Source organism: Amblyomma americanum, chromosome 6, assembly GCF_052857255.1.
Source record: "Amblyomma americanum isolate KBUSLIRL-KWMA chromosome 6, ASM5285725v1, whole genome shotgun sequence".
Taxonomy (NCBI): Eukaryota; Metazoa; Arthropoda; class Arachnida; order Ixodida; family Ixodidae; genus Amblyomma; species Amblyomma americanum.
Window position 1 is genome coordinate 47,660,859 of NC_135502.1, and position 19,634 is coordinate 47,680,492.

Sequence of the window (19,634 nt, forward strand, 5' to 3'; positions counted from 1 at the left end):
AGAATAGGGGGAGACGCAAAATACACAAACTATTTACACAATAAAAATGTATGGTAGAAAACTGATAGAAAATTGAAAATTGGTTTTTGGGAAAAGTAAGTGGCGCAGTATCTGGCTCACATGTCGGCCGACACACGAACCGTGCAGTAAAAGAAGGGTTAAAGGAGGAATTGAAAAAAGAAAGGAAGGATAGCCGCAATTAAAACTGAAAATTGGTTTTGACGAAAGGGAATATCCGCGGCGTGGTGCTTGTTGTGACGTCATGTGCCTCTTTAGCATCGAGGCGGAGACGCTACCGCTATGCCTCGACGGCTCAAGCTTTAACCGTGAATAAAGGCGCAACTAGCGAATGCATTTTTCTGATGCAGAAGTCTCCGCGCTTTCGCTACGGATATCCTGTCCTAATGGAGCTAGGCCACCAGAAATTTTTCTTAACTATCTTGTATCTTGTCTCCCGTCCCTAATAAACGATTTCTGTTAAGTAGTTCGAAGTTGACTGGCACAGCCGGGAACGTTTCGCCGGGCAAGCGTACGAAGACACAAGTGCTCTTTATACTGCTTTGTACGATCACCGACCATCGTGCCATCACAGCTTTTCATCGACATTGGCGATCATGTGATCAGCATTAACAGGCTTAACTAGCATTTTAAGCGGCACTTGGAGTTCCTCTGATGTTCGGCGCTTGTAAATCGAGGTGAGTCAAAAACAAAACCACGGGGCGCGCAAAGCTCATAGACGCGAAGCGCTATAGCAAACCGAAACTCTCCTGGCCGCCTGTGGCGCCACCAAGCATCGGTTTTCTTTGCTTCCAACATTCAGGTTTTCCTTGGTCTGTCCTTCTTGTGTGACAAAAGTGCACTATCGGTTTGAAACCAAAACTTACTTCAATATTGAACCGCGCAACCTTCCTTTGTCAGCCTCTGAGATTCGCAGAACCATGGAGTAAGGAAAACTCCCCCAAGGTGGCGTCTCCTGTCCTATGACGTCATCACGCTTGTATTTGCAAGATTGGCCTGTGGCAGCGATACCTGAAACTGACTCTTTTCTTCAGTTCATGGTTCAAAGCTATATTAGGCCAAAATAAATTTAGATGTAAGCATCGCAGGTCGATTTCATGAGCAAACTGCTGCGCGTGAAAATAATTTCATTGCGCCTATTTTCCAGAGGCTAAACCAAACCACCATTCAGTTCAAAGCGGTTCCACCGCAGCCCAACCCGCCGTGGTGGCTCAGTGGATATGGCCTCGGCTGTTGACCCTAAAGACGCGAGTTCCATCCCGACCGCTGTGGTCGAATTGGGACGGAGGCGAAATTCTAGAGGCCCGTTTATTCTGCGATGTCAGGGCACGTTAATTAACACCAGGTGGTTGAAATTTGCGGAGCCTTTCACTACGACGTCCCTCATAGCCTGAGTCGCTTTGGGACGGTAAACATCATAAATCAAATCATCTACCTGAGCCGTTTCCCTCTTCAAGCCTGCAGATACAGCCGTCTTCAGTGCCACCCCCCCCTCCCTTCCGTCCTTTCTCAAAAGCGCTCTCTTTTCTCTCCAGGATGTCACGTGTGAACAAAAGTATTTTAGCTTCGTAAGGAAGGAGCGTGTACCTTTGGCTCAGCTGAACGAACAGTGTCTACCAAGATACCCTTGCCTAAGCCCGCTAGGAGTGATCGTGGAAGCCCAGGACTAGATGCTGAGCTTTTGGCAATAGCTGTTCCTCGAATTTCCGGTGCATAATACGGTTTGAAAAAGATGACTTGCAGAAAAGTAAAAGTAGCTCCGCACGTTCAGATCCTTAATTATTGACGCCAGGCGTAAATGGCTATTAAGTTTGAGCTTGCAACGTTAGCCCTAAAAGATGACGGCACTAAGCAGTGCTCAAAATCAATACCGAGTGCTTCCAAACTATGTTCAACCGTGAACAGCCGCAAAAACCAGGCAGATTGGATGTTTTACAGGATTTGTTAGAAAGAGGAGCTTTTGAAGTCAATTTTCAGTGCAGCCTTGGACTGGACTGCAAAATACAGCTCCCGGTAACGCGCTTCTCTGCTAGGGTGGATGTGATTGCGAACTAGTATTTGCTTAGTGCCGGTACCTTTACTGTTTTTTTTTATTTTGCTTGTCTGTATTCACGCAAAGCGAGAAAAAGACGGAGTTAGCTTTTCGAAATACATTTGAGGAGCCTCAAACACTGTGTGCAAGTGGCAGGCTTTATTTTATAGTTGTTGTGGCCTTTGCTGGTGTGCTTCCTTTGCGCTTTCAAATTTAAAGATAGGTTTTTGCCACACAGAACAATTCCTCTCTTTGCAAGTCGGTCATAAGCGGAAAAAAAATACACTCGCCTGTGTCTCACTAAGAAGTAATATTTTCTTTTTTCATTACTGGGATCTGCTTCAAAGCATTAGATTTGTTAAAATCATGAGGAGTCGCTTTGGGGGCTTAAGGCAGAAACCAGACATCTCAATAAAGCTTAGGCCAATTCAGAGCGGCGAGGGTAATTGTGGTTTAGAAATTCGAGAAACTGATATGGCTATTACTAAGGACCGGCTAAAAATCTCTAATTGCATTTGTCTTCCTATCGGTAAAAGTAATAAGTTAATTATTCAAATTTAGTTAATAACTTCAATAGTTAACATTATTCACCTGTTTTTTTTTGTGCGTGTCCGCCAACACTGGTATTACTATGCCGCAGAAAGCTTCTCTTTTCCTCAAAAACCTTTCTTAAAAAATTAGCGATCACCTCCTCCGAACCACCTGATATAGTACGTAATGACAGGGCAGAACTGAGAAAACGCACCTTTTCTAACAGCGTGACCACTGCAGTGAACTCGTTAGCAGAAGTCTATGAATACCTAGGGTAGCTAGAAGAAGAGGCGTCACGACTCGTCCAATGTGTATTCACATGATAAAAGCGCTACACATTAGAAATAAAAGTGATTGCCACGGTGCTCTGTGCCAACCACGGGAGAGCAAGAAAGAAAATGTGGCAGCTAATAGTGCGGTTTTTTAGCGCTCTCTCTGAATACATACGGCGCAAGTGCGAACGCCATAGATATTCAGCCTTTTTTTATAACCTGGCATGTATGATTCATTAAGTGATTATTGTTTTTTTTGCTTATTACACTTTCAATTTCCTAATTACGAGGTCCACCTTTATGCTGTATACGATAGCATTTCCTCTTCTTGTTTATGATTTCTGAAATAAAAATGTGAATCGCGTGACCGCCGCGGTGGCCGAATGGTTTGAGCATCCGCCTCTCAAGCGGGAAGTGCGGGGTTCGAACCGTAGTGCGGCCATGTACCCACATGTGATACAACGGTTACTAGTTTTCCCCCGGTCTCGTGCTCGGCTTCTTTAGAGCGAAATGCTTGGAAAATGGGTCTTTGACCCCCCTTCAGTAGTCGAAAATACCTTGTGTCATAGATCTCTTTGGCCACAGATGCCCTTGCGCCATAAAGATCCATCATCCATCTGAAAACCAAAAGCAACAGTCGCCTTAGCCCCCTCCCGTATCCCAGACTGTACGGATTCTACGTTCAGTGCACAAAGATTGAGTGAGAGAGAGTGATTAGCTATTTAGTAGACCGGCTGATTAAGCCTGGCCCTACCAGTGCTTCTTACTATCCGCTAGCGTTACAGAAGCTTTGTAGCAAACATTTCACGGGGAGACGCCGTGTATAGATCAGCTTTCGGCAAGTGAACGAAAGTTATGTAACGTCGTCGCGCATCCAGCGCGCGTCTTTGCACGGACAAAAGAGCAAAGATGACGACATTATTACCTTGTATCTCCAACGCAACCAGCCAGTGATACGACTCACGCAATACAATAAACTGGCTACCCGTGGAATGCGTGCCACGGTGAATGTTTGGTGATAATGCGCGCGCTCTCTGATGCCGCTGCTGACTAATGTTGTCAGAAGCGGGTCGCGGCTTTGGCGCGTTGACACCCTGACGGCGACGGGGTCAGGACTTCGCGAGGTTCTCCCTACACGCGGAATGCAATTACAGCTGCTTGGTGCCTTCTTCCGCTTCCACCGTAACTACCCATTCATGCCTGCTTGTGTCGACGGGACAATTAACCGGCACAGGGCTATATATTTCACAAGTACTCCCAGCGACGAACTGAGTTCTCTGTCGTCAACCGGCTAGCATGCTGCCGCAGGGCTGGCTTGGCACGACTGTTACACCCGTTTGTAGCAAGAAAGCTTGAAACGAACTCCTTCTCATCACGGCGGACACATGCAAACGGGCAGCTAATGTGAATTACTTTGAACACTACAGGCTGCCAGTGTTTTGTTTGTTTTCTGCCAGACACTAACTGCTGCAGACGTACATTCTAAGTACACGTAAGCTAATAAAGCACACCTATTGTTCCTGCAACATATTTACAAGGTGTATCTTCATTTCGAGAACTTCTGACGCTCTTGGTGAAGAAACTAGTTTGTTGAGATGAAATTCGAAGGGGTGTGTTTGAGGTATAACTGTGTTCTTCATCGAGTGCAGAGTTGTAGATTGCTCGCCTATTGAGACGTGAAATATTTCTGAGCGCCTTCTTGTTCCGTTTAATTTGCTTCTACTCTTGCCCAGTAGTGCGCGCTTGGAACAACATTAGTGAAACACGACTCTTTACCGATCATAGCCTGAAAACATGTTACCGAACATATCCCTATTTTCTTCTAAGGACGTCAGTTGTTTAGTGAGCTCAGCAATCGCATGAAGTGCGCTGCATGTAAGTGTCAGACTTGTCAGGAAATCAGAACCATTTGGCACAAAATGTTGGCAGTTTTTTGGGGAAAAAATGTATTTATCTCCTCGCATATAAATGCTGCGACACAGCACTCCTTTCTGCAACTTGTGCTGTTCGTAACAGGCGTCAACATTTTTACATCACACATGGTTACTCAGAATCAAATATGACACATTGTCGCTTTGTCTTCTAGGTTAATTTCAACGTTATCAAAGCTCATTTCAGTGCGTATAATGGGGTATCTATTCCATCTAGTAAATTAAAGCTATTTCCCGCAAAACAATTCTGCTTGCCCGCTCATGTTCATAGGAATCAGTCAACAAATATTTTTTGATACATCTGGCGCCGTTTTCCTGTGCACAGATATAGCAGCACGCATTCCTTACGAATGAAAAATACTTCTTTTTAAGAATAAAAAGTGGCAGCAATATAATTTATGCCATGCGTAGCATATATGACCTTGACTTTTAAATCGGATGGTATTTAAAAGTTTACAGTACCAGCTCCAGAAGAACGGGCATCAGTAGGATGTTTCCGCTTGACGGGAAGCCTTTCGGAATCGAATTATTTCGTTTTCTTCTATAAAAAAAGAGGCTTAAAGTAATTAGCTTTGGCGTCATATTTTTCCATCTATTGGGATATTATTTTTGTAATTTAATCTTCCTCTTCTCTAATCCTCGTTCTTTTGATGGTCCTGTTATTCCACCGCATTCAGCGAGTTTAGGAAAACAGCGCAACCGGATTTCCAATTAGCCGCACCGGTCTGAGTTTTAATCCCATTCAGAAGTTAGCAGCCTCCGGCTGACGCTCTGTACCGAACCTTTTGTGGCAGATGCCATAATGAATAATTTTAAGGTGAGTTTTTCCGGCAGGGCGTCAGAAATTTGCTCCTACTCTGTTCACATATGTACATACCTCTTCCCTGATATATATTGGTTGTTTAAGAAAACATGCTGACTTTAATAGATCAAATTGATCCATTCATCATTATCATCATCAGCCTGACTATACCCACTGCAGGGCAACGGCCTCTCTGATGTCTCTCCAATTAACCCTGTCCTGTGCCAGCTGTCGCCACCGTATACCCGCAAACTTCTCAATCTCATCCGCCCAATGTGATACCACGGGGACCCCATGTGATAATTTTCTTAGATACTGGAGTCTGCCATCACAACTTTCTGACGGTGGTCCCCTTCTGATGTATCAACTAATACGCCATATCCACGCGCATTTTTAGACTGAAACAGATGATGAAATACTAGAAAGAAAAATTGCAATGTGTAATACTTAAACAAAAAATAATATTTTTATGAAATTATCATCTGACTGGAACAAGAGATCCTAAACAGTTCGCATGAGAAAGAATATTTTATACCTGTGAAACCTAATGAGCAGAACATATGTTTCCCGTCAGTGGCTGTAGTAAATTCTGCGAGTATAAAATGAAATGTGTCAAAATACTGTAACACTCTCGTCATCGAAAGGAGGTGTAAGCATGAAATGCATTTCACGAAAGGCGCAGCGTCATTTAAGAGCTGCTCATAGATGGTGGCACTCGCACACTGGTATAGCCGACGTCTTTTAACTCTGGAGCGTGCCCCTCTTTTCGCCTGTTTCTGTTCTTGAGCGAGGTAGTGCGTGTGGCCTCCCTGATTACTTCTGCGACTGTAGCAGCCTGCGGCATCAGCGGTTTTTGTTAAGTAAAAAGCTTGCACAGATTCCATCGCCGCTTTTTGTCCTTTGCGTGCCACCATGTTCAGCCGCATCTGCTTTTCGTGATTGCAAGGGGGCTCAGCGTTCCTCGCTGCTTTCGGAGTTTGACGCGTAATGCGCTCGCCTGCTCAGCTATAGCCACTGGTGACAGGGTGGAGCCTTTCAATCTCTTCACCCAACCGGCTCGAATGGACAGCAACTATGGCAGCACTACTGGCTCCAAGCATTTATAAGCGTAGAATGAATGGATTGAAGATGAGATTGGTAAATATTTACAATATATCACGAGATGATACGGGTTAGAACACACCACACGAGAGAGGTTGCAGCAGATCCACTCAATTACCGCCGGCCGTGCGTCTAATCCCTCTGGGAGCAGGTCTTTATTGCGCAGGCAATAGGACCCTCGTGCCCGAAAAGAACTGTCCTGCGGCGTCGTTCTCTCACGCTTTCGGGAGAGCGTGAGCAGAATAAGCAAAGCATCGAAGGGGTTTCGAAACCATGGTAGCACGAACAGGTCACCTTCTCTTGCAGCTGCTTTAGACAACTCGGACATCGTCATCAATTTTGTTCGTTATTCTCTCAGTCATCGCGAGAGCCTTTTGCCAGCATGCTTAATTGCCAACCTCTCGTGCTTTGCTTCTGATATCGCCGTCTTCATCAACTCTCGTCCGCATCGAAATGAAAGAGCACGCAGGTACTTCAACCACCCCTAAAAAAGCGCAAGGACGCGCCATCTGACGAACATGAAGCAAGGCACACGAAACGGCGGGAGATCTGAGCAGCCACTGCGGGACAACAAGACACTTAAGTTGTCATTGAGGGGAATGAATTTGGTTCGTGAACACAGAGCGCTAACAAAATCGAAACCCACATGCTAACGCATTCCCCTCTGCATCAATCGCATCTATCGCCCGCGAAAATTTTTCTTCTGTCAACCACTTTGTTTGAAAACTTTCGCAAACTCTCGGGTAATTTTAGAATATGTCCGGCCTCAGCTTGGCTGAGGTTTCCGCCAGATGCTCGCCTGAATTGCCGAGAATGAGGTAAAACATCTGAACCGATAAATTTTCTCCTTCACGCTTGCACGCGCACATTAATAAATAATATGGATGTTCCCCAAAAGGGCTTCAAGGTTATTGTTGTGACTTGGTCGCAGGTATTTGCTTACGGGATGTTTCTGCTTCACATTTATTCTCTCTTTACGTCTCACATCCCCTTAACAGAGTTTCTCATTGCGGAGTAGCCATCTGCAACACCCTTCTATTTAACCTCCCCGTCTTCTCTTTTTCTTTCCATGTCTCATCAGGTTATACATTACAATAGATTTTCAATATTTGAAAACATCTTAACTGCGCTAATTTTAGTACGATGCACTTAACTGCTTCTTTAAACGCCATTATTCCAATTTTTTTAATTTGAACGAAGTCACATAGTGTTGTTTTCTTTACTGCACTATTCGTTCGTCCTTCATTATTTATCTATGCTGCCATCTTGGGACGGCCATTTCGGTCATTGGTTGGAAGTATTTCGTTTATATATATATATATATATATATATATATATATATATATATATATATATATATATATATATATATATATATATATATATATATATATATATATATATAGCAGACAAAGTTAAGGAAATGAGGGGCTCGTTTGATAAACTTATGAAGGGAGCCAACAGTCACCGAAACCAAGGTGCATAGGGGAATGTCTAATTTTTTTAAATTTAAAAATTGCCCTACGGATCTTGGTTTCGGTGACTGTTGGCTCTCTTCACACACACATATATATATATATATATATATATATATATATATATATATATATATATATATATATATATATATATATATATATATATATATATATATATATATGTAACGCTATAGAAGCTTCCCTGGACAAGGCCCCAGATAGTGGATGGGCGCAGCAAGATCATTACTCGCTTTCCAGAATGTGCAATGATAGAAGTGTCATCTTTGGCGTACTCTCTTCCGGCACCATAGGCCCACACCGGCAAAAATTGTCTACGTCGCATTTAGTCACTTCTGCCGGTTTTACGTGGGTTACGTTGCGTAGAGCTCACTTATTACTGCTCGCATCGATTCTGATGAACCTGCTATTTCACCAACGCGCGGTAAACGCCATCTCATCTTGGTGACATAAGCTCCCAGATCACCTGATCGCAGTCGATTTCACGGCTCTGGAGTGATGCATTCGCCATCTTGAGCTCTTAATGCGTTTCCTGAAGAACGTTACTGTTTTCTCTAGAGTGTAGTTCAAGCCTGATGTACAATCAGCAGGGTTATATTCTGGCCTGAATACTTTTTTTGGCCAGAATAAGGGGGGGGGGGGGGTCCCTGTACTAAAACGTTACAAGTCTTACTTCCTAGAACTACAGAATGATGCGAACGCCTATCGTTTCAGAGGCATCGCGACTTTCTTTACCAGGCACTGAGTTTTTGTACGGCACTATTGTTTTCCCTACAGGGTGAAAGCTGCCATGGCGCCGAGTAGTTGTTGGTCGGGGTATAATAAAGGCTGTACGCATGCGTTCTGAATCAGGGCGCCGTAAGTGCTTTGGTTTAGGGGGTGTGAACAAGGCACGCATGAGGATTTATTCGAAATCAAATGCCAACAAGCATGCGCGCAATCCTTCAGTTACAAAACAAATCAACAGAAAAGATATACCTAAGAAAAACAATATTTAAGGCAAGAAGCACGTTGGTAAAGGCGTGTCATAAAGATCCTTCGAAAATAAAGACAGTATACTGTTTTTATTTTTTTACTTTCTTTCCCAGTACACTTTACTTTCCCAGTACTTTCCCAGTATACAGAACCTATAGGTTCTGTGTACAGCGTGAAGTTTTGACATTTTAATGGTATAGTCCAGAAATGTGTTCCATAATACCCGATGCTCTATTGTATGCAAGTATAGAGCACTCAGAGCAGTTTCAACCCTGTCCGGAGCACATGACAGCCTCCCACGTGAATTCTAGTGGATGCTAATGCATGGGCTAATGCGAAATGACTCAGAGTGCAAGAAAGCAGAAAATGCCCAGTTTTTCGTATTTTTCTTTAAAAGTGAGGAAAGTATTTTACTTTTGGCTTTGCTTTGAACAATAGAGAAAGATGCAGTATGCTGTAACAAAAAAAACGAACGTTATACAAGCAGCGTCCTACAAACAAATTTACAACTTACATCAGCGAGGAACTCGAGAATGAGGTGAAAGCGCAGGGTAAAAGCTATTCTTTCACCGTATGCATTTAGGTTTTGTTGATAGGCCCTTTCGATGCAACGACACGATGGGCTGTGCGTGAACGGGTGCGTGTTGCAGTGGAAACCTGAGCAAGGGTTTGAAACTTTGATTGAATTTCCTAATAAGGCTCGCAAAAAGGCAGTCTGACGAAAGACGATTTGCAGAGAAGCTAAGTTAAGAAGGCATATGAACAAAGCGCGCACCCATCTTGCAGCATGTTTAAGGAACGAGCCCATCGTTCACTTCGCATGTGGCTGAACAAGCTGCTTTGAGGTTGGGACTGATGAGCTTTCATTGGTTTAGACAAAGCGCATTATCTTGAAAGCCTGTACTCTTGAGCTGCAATGCGGACTTAAGACCAGCCTAACGAAAAGAAAGTGGCCTTTTTATGTACAGCGTCCGACAGCGATTATGTTTTTAAATTAACCAGTGATTTGGGCATGATGATTTTTTTTTTTGCCTGTGCGTCAAACATGCAAAAGAACTAGGTTTTCTTTTTCTGCAACATATTTTTCTGTTGCTTTTTTCAGTCGCGACTAAAACTATTATCAGAAACAATGTTCGTCGCAGCAGGGTATGTAATGCTTTTTCTGTTCTGCATTCATTTATTACGAAAACTCCAGCAAATTCATGAAATAAAAACATCGAAATTTAGATAGACCGTCCTGCGCGCTGTTAACTGCCTCAATGATATAAGATTTTCTGCCTATAAAACTTTCCATTTTGTAAACATTTTCAATAACTCAAGGCTCACCTACTGGCAGAGGAGAATATTGGTGGCGCTGGCCGTAAGAAGCGCCGGGTAGGAATTTAGGGACTTTGTGACGCGTGCATTACGTCTTGGAATCATTTACGTTGCCCATTGTATCATGACATTAAAACTACCACTCTTACTCTAGCCGTGTTTTGTTCTCTGAAGCGATGTAGCAGACCAGGACTACGTTCTTCCGGTCAATTCTCCACCCCTTTAAAATTCAAACCTTTTACTCCCCTTCAGCATATTGATGCAAGAAGTGGTAGTTGGGTACAATTAGGTACACCGTACGTCGCTGTAAATTTTCGGCAATGTTCACAGCAACGTACTCTGTACCCTCCATATGTGAACTCAGAAGATTGGTATGAGGGTCTCCTCAGCGTATTTCGGCATGGATCGTGAAGGCCTGGATTACTCTGTGCCGTAATTAGTCTGAATCTTCTTATCTCATCTCTACCCCTTTTCAACCCATTCTTTAATCCGCCTAAAGATCCTCCGCCTAAATAGACGTCTCTACATCTCGCCATAAAAGAAATTTTCCGCGGAGGACTCCTACCACTTAAGACGCATCCAAGCTCTTACTTTCCTCAACCTCCACCACCTACATCGCATTCACCCAACATTATACGCAGATAAATGTCCTTGGTGTGGCGATATTCCACATTGAGGCACATTACATGGACATGCTCGGCTAAACCCCGCTGCTTAAAACTGCACAGCGCGGCGCTAGAACACTGGGAGGTGACGCTGGCCAGCGGCACACTGAAAGACCAGGAGGCGCTAGTCGCCATTGTCAAAGCGCCGGCGGATGCCACTGAAATCTTGGACTGAGAACCCCACCCACAATCCGCTCCGGTCTCCTTTTTACAAATAAATGTTTATTCTCTCTCTTATCGCATTAAATGCTTAGCTCTGACATCTGTAAACGTGCTATCCAAAGAAATTCACTGTGATAGTGTTTCGGGTGGCCACATATATCAGGCGTTTCGGCAGTGTTCGTCCCGTGCCTGTCTCTTGTGCTTTGTTTTTCGATGCTGTGTGATGCTTCTCATGCAAAGTGCATGTAGAGAACTTGTCGTAGATCATCTGGTAAGACGATTTGTGGCGTCACCATCAGGAAACGAGTGTTGCCCACTGCCCAAAGATGCTTCTTCCAGTCACCTCGAGGGAGTGCTGTCTTTATTAGGTATGGTTACGCAGTTAAAGTAAGTTCTAAAATTTTTTATCATAGGACGGTTTACTACAACGAAAAGTTTGCATTTTATTAGCACATATGGTACTGACAGAAACTTAGTTATTAGATCTGAGCTTCATAAGCCAGGACAATTTCTATTACCTCTGAGATGTCTCCAATTTTCAATGCAATGCATTCGGCTTTTGTTGACGTAACGGTTGTTCTAGCTATTTGCATTGTTGATTGTGCAGTTCTAGCACAGGGGGAAGCACAGGGGGAAGATCGGGTGGAATAAAAAGAGCATGGATGAGAACAATGACTTCTCTGTTTTTCGCTTTTCGCTAAAACTTCATTATCTTACCAACTAATTACCTTAAGAGGATATTAACCAAACGAGAGAATACAATGAGAACATATCAAATGAAGCGCAACATGAAGCACACGTGCTTGCAAATTGCGTCACTATGCCACCGTTCCTTTTGAAGTAGCGTAATTACTGCTATTCTATGCATCTTCTCATTAGGACTCTTCTTTTCGGCTTTGAGAATTGTAGTTAAGTTCTCGTTCTCGTTGACACCTGCGCTTCAGCACGAACTTTTATTGCGAAAGTTCCAACCTTGAAATTCTATGCAGATATTAGTTGACGTGTCTTCAGACGACCTCCATTGTGTGCGTTCTCTACTGCCTCTTTTGAAGGTTGACAAAAAAAAATCTTCCACTCGTAATAAACAAAATGTAACCTGGTGCCAGGATATTCATGATTTTTTCTCTCATTCCTTCTCTGCTGTTTGTTATCCAGAAACAATGTATACTCCCAAAAGAAGAACAGAAGAACGGTAAACACACTAGGTAAGTGGGGACGGAGTTTCTTTTCAGAAAAAGCAGAGCATTGGAAAATAATTACAGAAATCAATGCACAATGCGCATAGGCAAAGGCTGGCACATAAACTAAGGTTTAATCTCAGGTTGTGGCTGCTGTGCGACACGACCCCATAGAGACAGGAAAACAAAGACAAAAAAATGCACCTATGGTATAGACGTCTAGTCTTTCTTTCTTATCGGGCAGGATTTATTTTTCTTTTGAGAAACTTGGACCATTACACGAGACACAGCCGAAGATATCACAAAACGAATATCGACGTTATCGCAAAATCGGAACTTTGAGCTACATCCAAAAAAGGGCTCCAAACGCAACGTTCTTTATCAAAGTTTGGCGACAAGTTCTCAATTCAGCACTAAGCGGCATTGTTACGAAAATTAAAGTTGTGAAATCAGCGAGCAATAACAGTATAACCTCCTTTTGTGGTTGTCGTAGACTAGACATTGAACAATCTGCTTCACTCTTCGCTCAGAACTCATTTGTGTAGGCACAAATTGTCACATAGCATTCGGAAGTTGTATTTCACTGTCTGCAAATATATGACTACTTCCATTCTTATTACCACAGCTCTCCTGTCTGTTTTTAGCGTGTTTGAAGAAAATGCTTGAGAGCACGCTGTTTGCAGTAAAGAAAAGGCAAATGCTAGCTGTAATTGATGTAATAATTGAGTTTAAACTTCCCACATTACGCATTTAAAGTGTCGCCTGTACCTATCTAAATTTATCACTTACAGCTGGCAATAAAACGGAGCCGCAAAAAAGCACATCGTGTGTGCGCGTACCAGTGGCACTCTTTCTGTTCCAAATATTCGCGCGCGACGCGCGATGACCGAGCGCATTAAAAAAAGATCAGTGACAAATTTCCCTGCCTCAGTGGACGCCGTTGAAATGCATACTGCCTACGAAAGGCCCATTGAAAAGTGCGCAAGAAGAATGCAGGAAACCTAAGGACTTAACTCACTGCCTGAATGCCCTGCTGAAAAAAGAAAATTGGTTTTGAGGAAAGGAAATTATGCAGTAACTGTCTCGCATATCTCGGTGGACACCCGAAGCTGGGTGGTTGAAGCTGGGTACTGGGTTGTTTCTCAACTCTCTGTTTCACATTTCTCGGGCATACTATGCATTCATGTCAGGGCTATATCTTGAAGCTTACGCAGTGCTGCCTGGAGCACTATATAAACTTCAATGCTTTATTGGTACCTTTGAATATATTGGCTGCAGTACCTCGCCTGCGTCATACCATCCGTGTGACCAGCGCAAGCTTGTACTCTTTGTACAGTAGCTTCAGAGTCTTAATTGTCCCCAAAAATAACATGTTTTTATTATTTCTCTCACCAGCCATTCCTAGCGGTTTGCGTGAAGACGCGATTGTAAAAAAATTTATTTACACATGTACTTGTGCCAAGCTTACCGGATACATTGACATTCACAAGTGGACATGACGTTAAGCTAGTAAGGCGAGCCAATTAAAGAGGTACCATAAACATTTTTGAACCGCTAACAGGAATTGCTTGTGAGCGATTTAAGACGGGATAGCATACCTATTCACAAAAGAGCGAAACAGCAATTATCTGGCACGAAAAAAAAAAGACCTCAGGGCCAGTTTGGTCTAAAGACCAGAACAAGACGATCGTTGTTAACAGTAATGAATGGGCACGACCACGGCCGGAGGAACTCTTCCTTTCAGAAAAAAAAGAGTTCCTCCGACGAGAAACTGATCAGCTCCCTTCGAAGACGGCCAAGTTTTGGCCACACAGCGCCGCGGCGAAAGCCACCAGCGACCGCGGTGCATCGATTGCGCCATAAACTAAAAAGACCCGCAACAATTAACAGGCGAGCAAAACGGCCGCTGCGGAAGCGGCCACGGGAGACAAAGCCTGAAATGCCCTGCCCACAGAATCCCGCATGAACTGCGCGACAAAAGACTCGCGCTACCACGCAGGTGACTGTAGCGTGGCGATTAGATTTGGGAAGCGGGCAATTCGGGAAGGTACTGGAACGTAAAACACCCCACCGCTTTAGCCGATCACAAGTAGGCAGCACTGCCCAACCAAGTTTCAAAACAAAGTCGCGTAGGTGATCTGCGAGAGGCATCGACGCTATGCGTGCCCATTGAACGCGGCGCATCGGTGAGCGGTGAGCCGCCGGCCCAACAGGCAACAACAGCGAGCCCATAATGTCCACCACACGGTCTGCAGTGATGTTGACATCAGGTGCGACTGCTCTTACATGTCTGAAAAAGACCACTGACGTAGCATAGAAAGCGGTAGGCTGCTCTGATTGAGGTCCATGATTAACAAGGGCCGAGGGATTCAAAAAGCGCAAAGAAGGGCCCAAAGAGTACCACGCTAGGGTTCGCGCCGGAAACGCGTCCCGCAGAAGGATACGCAAAATGCACTTCAAAGCTAACAACGAGGACGTGATGGACAAAGTTGGAAAGGCAAAACCGCCTCTCACCCGTGGTTGTCCAAGAAGAGCACGAGCAACAAGCTCGTTTCCGCCTGGCAAAAAAAAAAAACTGTAGTCTGCACCCGCCTTATGACGCGCAGGGGTGGTTTAACAATGTGGCAAAGGTACCAGAAGGCAGCCAGCACGACCGACTGAACCAAGTAGCGCCTCTCAAGCAGAGGCAGGTCAAATATCTGGGCCCTCCGTACACGAGCTGTAATTCCCTCTTCGACCGAAGACCACATACCATCCCATATTCCATCACAGTCGTAGGCCACGCCTAAAATGCGCATCTGCGGACACAACTGCAAAGGTATCGCACATGTAATACGTCTCTGAGGAGACCCTACAAAAAAGTAATGACTCTTCGAAAAATTAAGAGCAGCCACCGACAAGGAGGCGTACTCCCGAAAGACGTTTAAAGCTTCGAGCAGGCTGCGTTCATCAGCTAAGTTGAGTGTGATGTCTTCTGAATAAGCAGTTACGCGTACTGTCTCACTGCCTGGCAACGCCAACCTCTAATAAGAGAGTGGTGATTGACTGCCAGGAGGAAAGGCTCTAATGCTAAGACAAACAAAAGGGGGGAGAGCGGACAACATTGACTGATGTCGCGATCAGCATCAAATGCGGTACTTTCTCAGCCATCGAGGAACAGAGAGCTTGAAATGTCTCTGTACATCTCTTTAATGATAAGCACGAAAGACGGTGGGAAACCGAAAGCACCCAGTGTACCGTAAATATATTCATGCTCTAAAAAGTCCAAAGCCTTCTCTTGATGGAGGGAAACAAGAAGACCCTGGGCGCGCCGCCGTATTGTATACTGTAGGATATCTCGCGTTACGGAAGATAAACTATGTATTTCACGACCCGGGATGGAGCAAACTTGGTGGCAGGAAATGAGGAACTGGAGAAGAGGCCGTAGACGGCGAACGAGTAATTTTGCTAATACTCTATAATCTGAATTTAGTAAGGTGATAGGGCGCCAATCTTCCGGACATGTCGAGAAAGGAGACTTTTTTAGGAATCAGGACTATTCGGCCTCTTTTAAATGAATCGGGAAAGACATGCGGTGTGAGACAGAGTTCAACGCTTGCGTGAAAATGAGGCCTACAATATGCCATTATTTTAAATATAACTCCACAGGAAGACCATCTGCCCAGGCGCTCAGCCTCGTCTCATGGAATCTAATGCCTCCTTGATCTCAACTGGTGTTGGCGCAACCATAAGGACATCATGAAGTTCAGCGGCAACCTGCGGCAACCTTGCTAAAGATGGGTGTGCGGAAACGTCATGGCGATCAACCCGAAGGAGTGAATGAGCAATATCCCGGAAATGGACGAAAAACGCACTGAAATTCCTGTCAACTGGCTGCGCCACAGCCCTGGCGGAACATCTAAAAGCAGGGGCGCCCTGAGGTTACAACTCCTGGCGTGCAAACAGAAGCACCTCAGGATGAGCAGTTGGACTGCGTCGACAACGCCATGCGGCCGCTGTCAAACAGTATGATCGTAAAAGGACGCTGGAGACGCTCCGAAAGCTCCTCTTTCCATGCGCACATAAGCGTCGATGGGGACAAGGTGCGCTGAGCCATTAGCAGCTTTCGCCGTCACTTCACGCACCTCAGCTGAGATGCGAGCCCTAAGGGCTCGACCAGAAGCGCCACAATGGTGACGTCACTGCTCCTTCAGACGGTCCCAGTCACCAGGCACGGCCCCAACAATCGAAAAGCGCAAGGCCCGCATGAGTCCTTCTCTCGTGCTGGTGTCGTTAAGGATGGACACATCCAAAACGCCATGGTCTGTGAGTAGACACTGCAGTCGCCGGAACCACGAATGACAGAAGAAAGGGGCGATGGTCTGATATGTATACCGGCGAGGACGGCAGCGTCATTACGTTAGCAGCACACACTGTCCTCGAAAGGCCCGTCGGTACATACGTTCTGTGTAACCTGCTCGATGATAATCCGCGACGCCAAGTCCACACAAAGACACCGCCATACAGGAGCTCATAAGCGTCTGTGAGCATAAACTGGTTGTCTAGGCGGTGCAACTCGCGCGCATTTCAGCCTGGCCTGCCTCTACCAGGGCCCTGCACATCACCGACCATAGCGAGCACGCAGTTGAAATCGCCCAACATCACAACCTTACGTTCTCCAAGAAAATACACATCAAGATCTTTAAAGAATGACTTTACCAAATTAGAATGCGCCGATGCATAGATGCGAAGAATTCTCAGGCGAAGTGCGTTAAACGTGCAGTCGAACGTCAGCACGCATCCAAGCGCATCGTAGGTAACATGATGGCCTTGCAGGAGGATGCGGTTCAAAACAAGAACGCCAACGCCGCTAGAACGCGCGCTGGAGTACGAAAAAAAAGCATCGATGCAAACCTACGCTTAAATTCCAACATGTCACTGAGGCAAAAAAAAAAAATGGTCCCTTGCAGGCAGAGGATATCGCAGCCCGATGAACGAGTGAAAGCGACCACCTCGGCCTTCTTCATAACATTACAGAACCCCAGCACGTTAAGAGTAAACATGTTAAGTGTAGGCAGAGGCAGTGTCGCATCCCATGAAGTCTCGACTGAGGAGCGAACTATTGCTAGTTGAAAACTTTTCCCAATGCCCCGCCCGGACGACGTGAAATAACCGTCGGCTGTGGCAATTTTTGGCTGGCCCTCCGGGGCCTAAAAAAAAAAATTTGGAATTGAAAAATAAGACTAGGAGCTGTGGCTTCTAGGCAATGAATGCGCCCCACGGACGGCGCAAAACCACCTCACTTTTTTCGTAGGGACGGACCAGAGGAGGCACGACGCCTCCTTGGCCGATCAGCCGAAATGTCCGAGTCCGTAGTCGACGCATGCGGACGCTTTAAGCTCAAACTCAAAGCGACCATCTCAACATCCGAAGACAGGGTACTAGAAGTGCTGGCGCTAATCCTCGATGTAGAAGAGGACGGCGACTGCACAGGTTCCGCGTTTTGTTTATTCTACTACACCTTGGCCAATCCCCCCACGTGGGTATGTGCCATATACCTGGGGTGAAGAAGAAGAAGAAGGTTCCGCGTCAGGAGATTGCCTTTGCTCCTGGCCAGGCGAAATATTTGTGCCGAGACTAAACCTCGATGACGAAGGAGATGCCGACGGCGGCCTCGGCTCCTGTCCAGGCACGATGACCGTCTCGTCAATGACGGGGTTAACTAACGACGACGAGGACGACAAGCTGCTCTCGTCGCCATCGGTCTCAGATATGTTGGCGTTGTTGCTCAACGTCGCAACGCTGGCTGCGGGCTGCCGCGCGTGCCCCGAGAGCGGCTTGCCCCCAGCATCAGAGACTTGCAGGGGCGCAATGGGCTCCGTAGCGGCAGGTACACTTAGAGAGACTGAGGCTGACAGAGCAGGCGCAGTTACTGTCGGCTTTCTAGGTGCATTACCGGACGCCTCAGCCGCAGGAACCGGTTCTTGCTCACCGACGCTCTTTGACGCAGATGAACCACCCGTAACAGCGTCGATGTCGGAAACGCCGGACTCCTTGATGGCTTCATCGGCTGCCTGTGCGGCTGGCGGAGGTGCAGGTCGGGCCGCAGCCTCAGAGTACGAGGGCTTGATCGCGCATGCCACGGTAGCGTGTGGATCACCACAACGTCGACAATTCAGCACACAACCTTGGCCTTGTTGCCCAAAGACCACGCAGTGGGCGCATAACGGGGCCGTGTGCTGTGCTCTGAAGTGTGCAGTCGACCCACAACACCGAAAAACACGGTGCATGCCTTTGTAATCGCATGTCACGCGGTGGCCAGCGACCTTGATGTAGTTAGGCGCGGGCGACTCGGCCTTCATTTCATTTCAGACGTACCGCGTCCCAGTGGTGACAGCGGGACGCGACCCCATGGTGCCGCGATTTATGTGCAGCACCTTGCCATAAGGGGAAAGAGCATTGGCAAGGGCATAACTTGGTACTCGGGCGGGCAGGAAAAGAACAGTCACCTGAGTCACCTGCGGGCTCAGGGAAAAGATGGCGACGCGTTTCTTGTTGATGATCAGACAGGACGCATCAACGAATGCAGCCATGGCTTCTTCACTCTTCACGGTTACTTGGTAACTGCGTCAACCGAAGTGCTGGACACAGTAAACTTCTTCCAATCCACTACGGAGGCTGTCGCATCTACGACATCCTCCGGACTAGCCCCCTCAGGGACAACGACATCAGAGACAAGAGCCTTTGTTGGTGGCTGGCTCACCATATTAAGGCGCCCGCCAGCCGGACACCCGAACAAAGGATCACGACCAGAGGTTGAACACCGGCCACCGACGCAAGCCGGCGGCCGGAACACACAGCTCCGATGAACCAACTCACTACCTGACTAGTCAGCTGAGGCTGTGCAGCGCGTGCAGAAATATGGGTACGCGGACGATTTTCTGCCTCGTGTCGCCCCAAACGCAGATATCGCCGGATTGAAACAAGCGATTTTGTACTCAACAGCAAAGCGCCATAACTGAAAACGCCTTTTCAACTTCCCAAGGTAAGAAAGACTCACGCAACTGTTATCGTTTTAAATGTTTTCACTGTTTTAAAAGTTGTCATGTCTGGAATCAAATCTAGTCTCGAAATGATTAGACATTAAAACGTCATCTACCGCACGTGGTGCTGAT

At 46.0% G+C, this 19,634-nt stretch overlaps 1 non-coding gene across 1 annotated transcript; it reads left to right on the forward strand.

The window, feature by feature from the left end:
• Positions 1–17,525: 17,525 nt before the first annotated feature.
• Positions 17,526–17,669, forward strand: LOC144095732 (U4 spliceosomal RNA). Its single transcript, XR_013306754.1, has one exon. It is a non-coding gene; the product is annotated as a U4 spliceosomal RNA (small nuclear RNA).
• Positions 17,670–19,634: the final 1,965 nt, after the last annotated feature.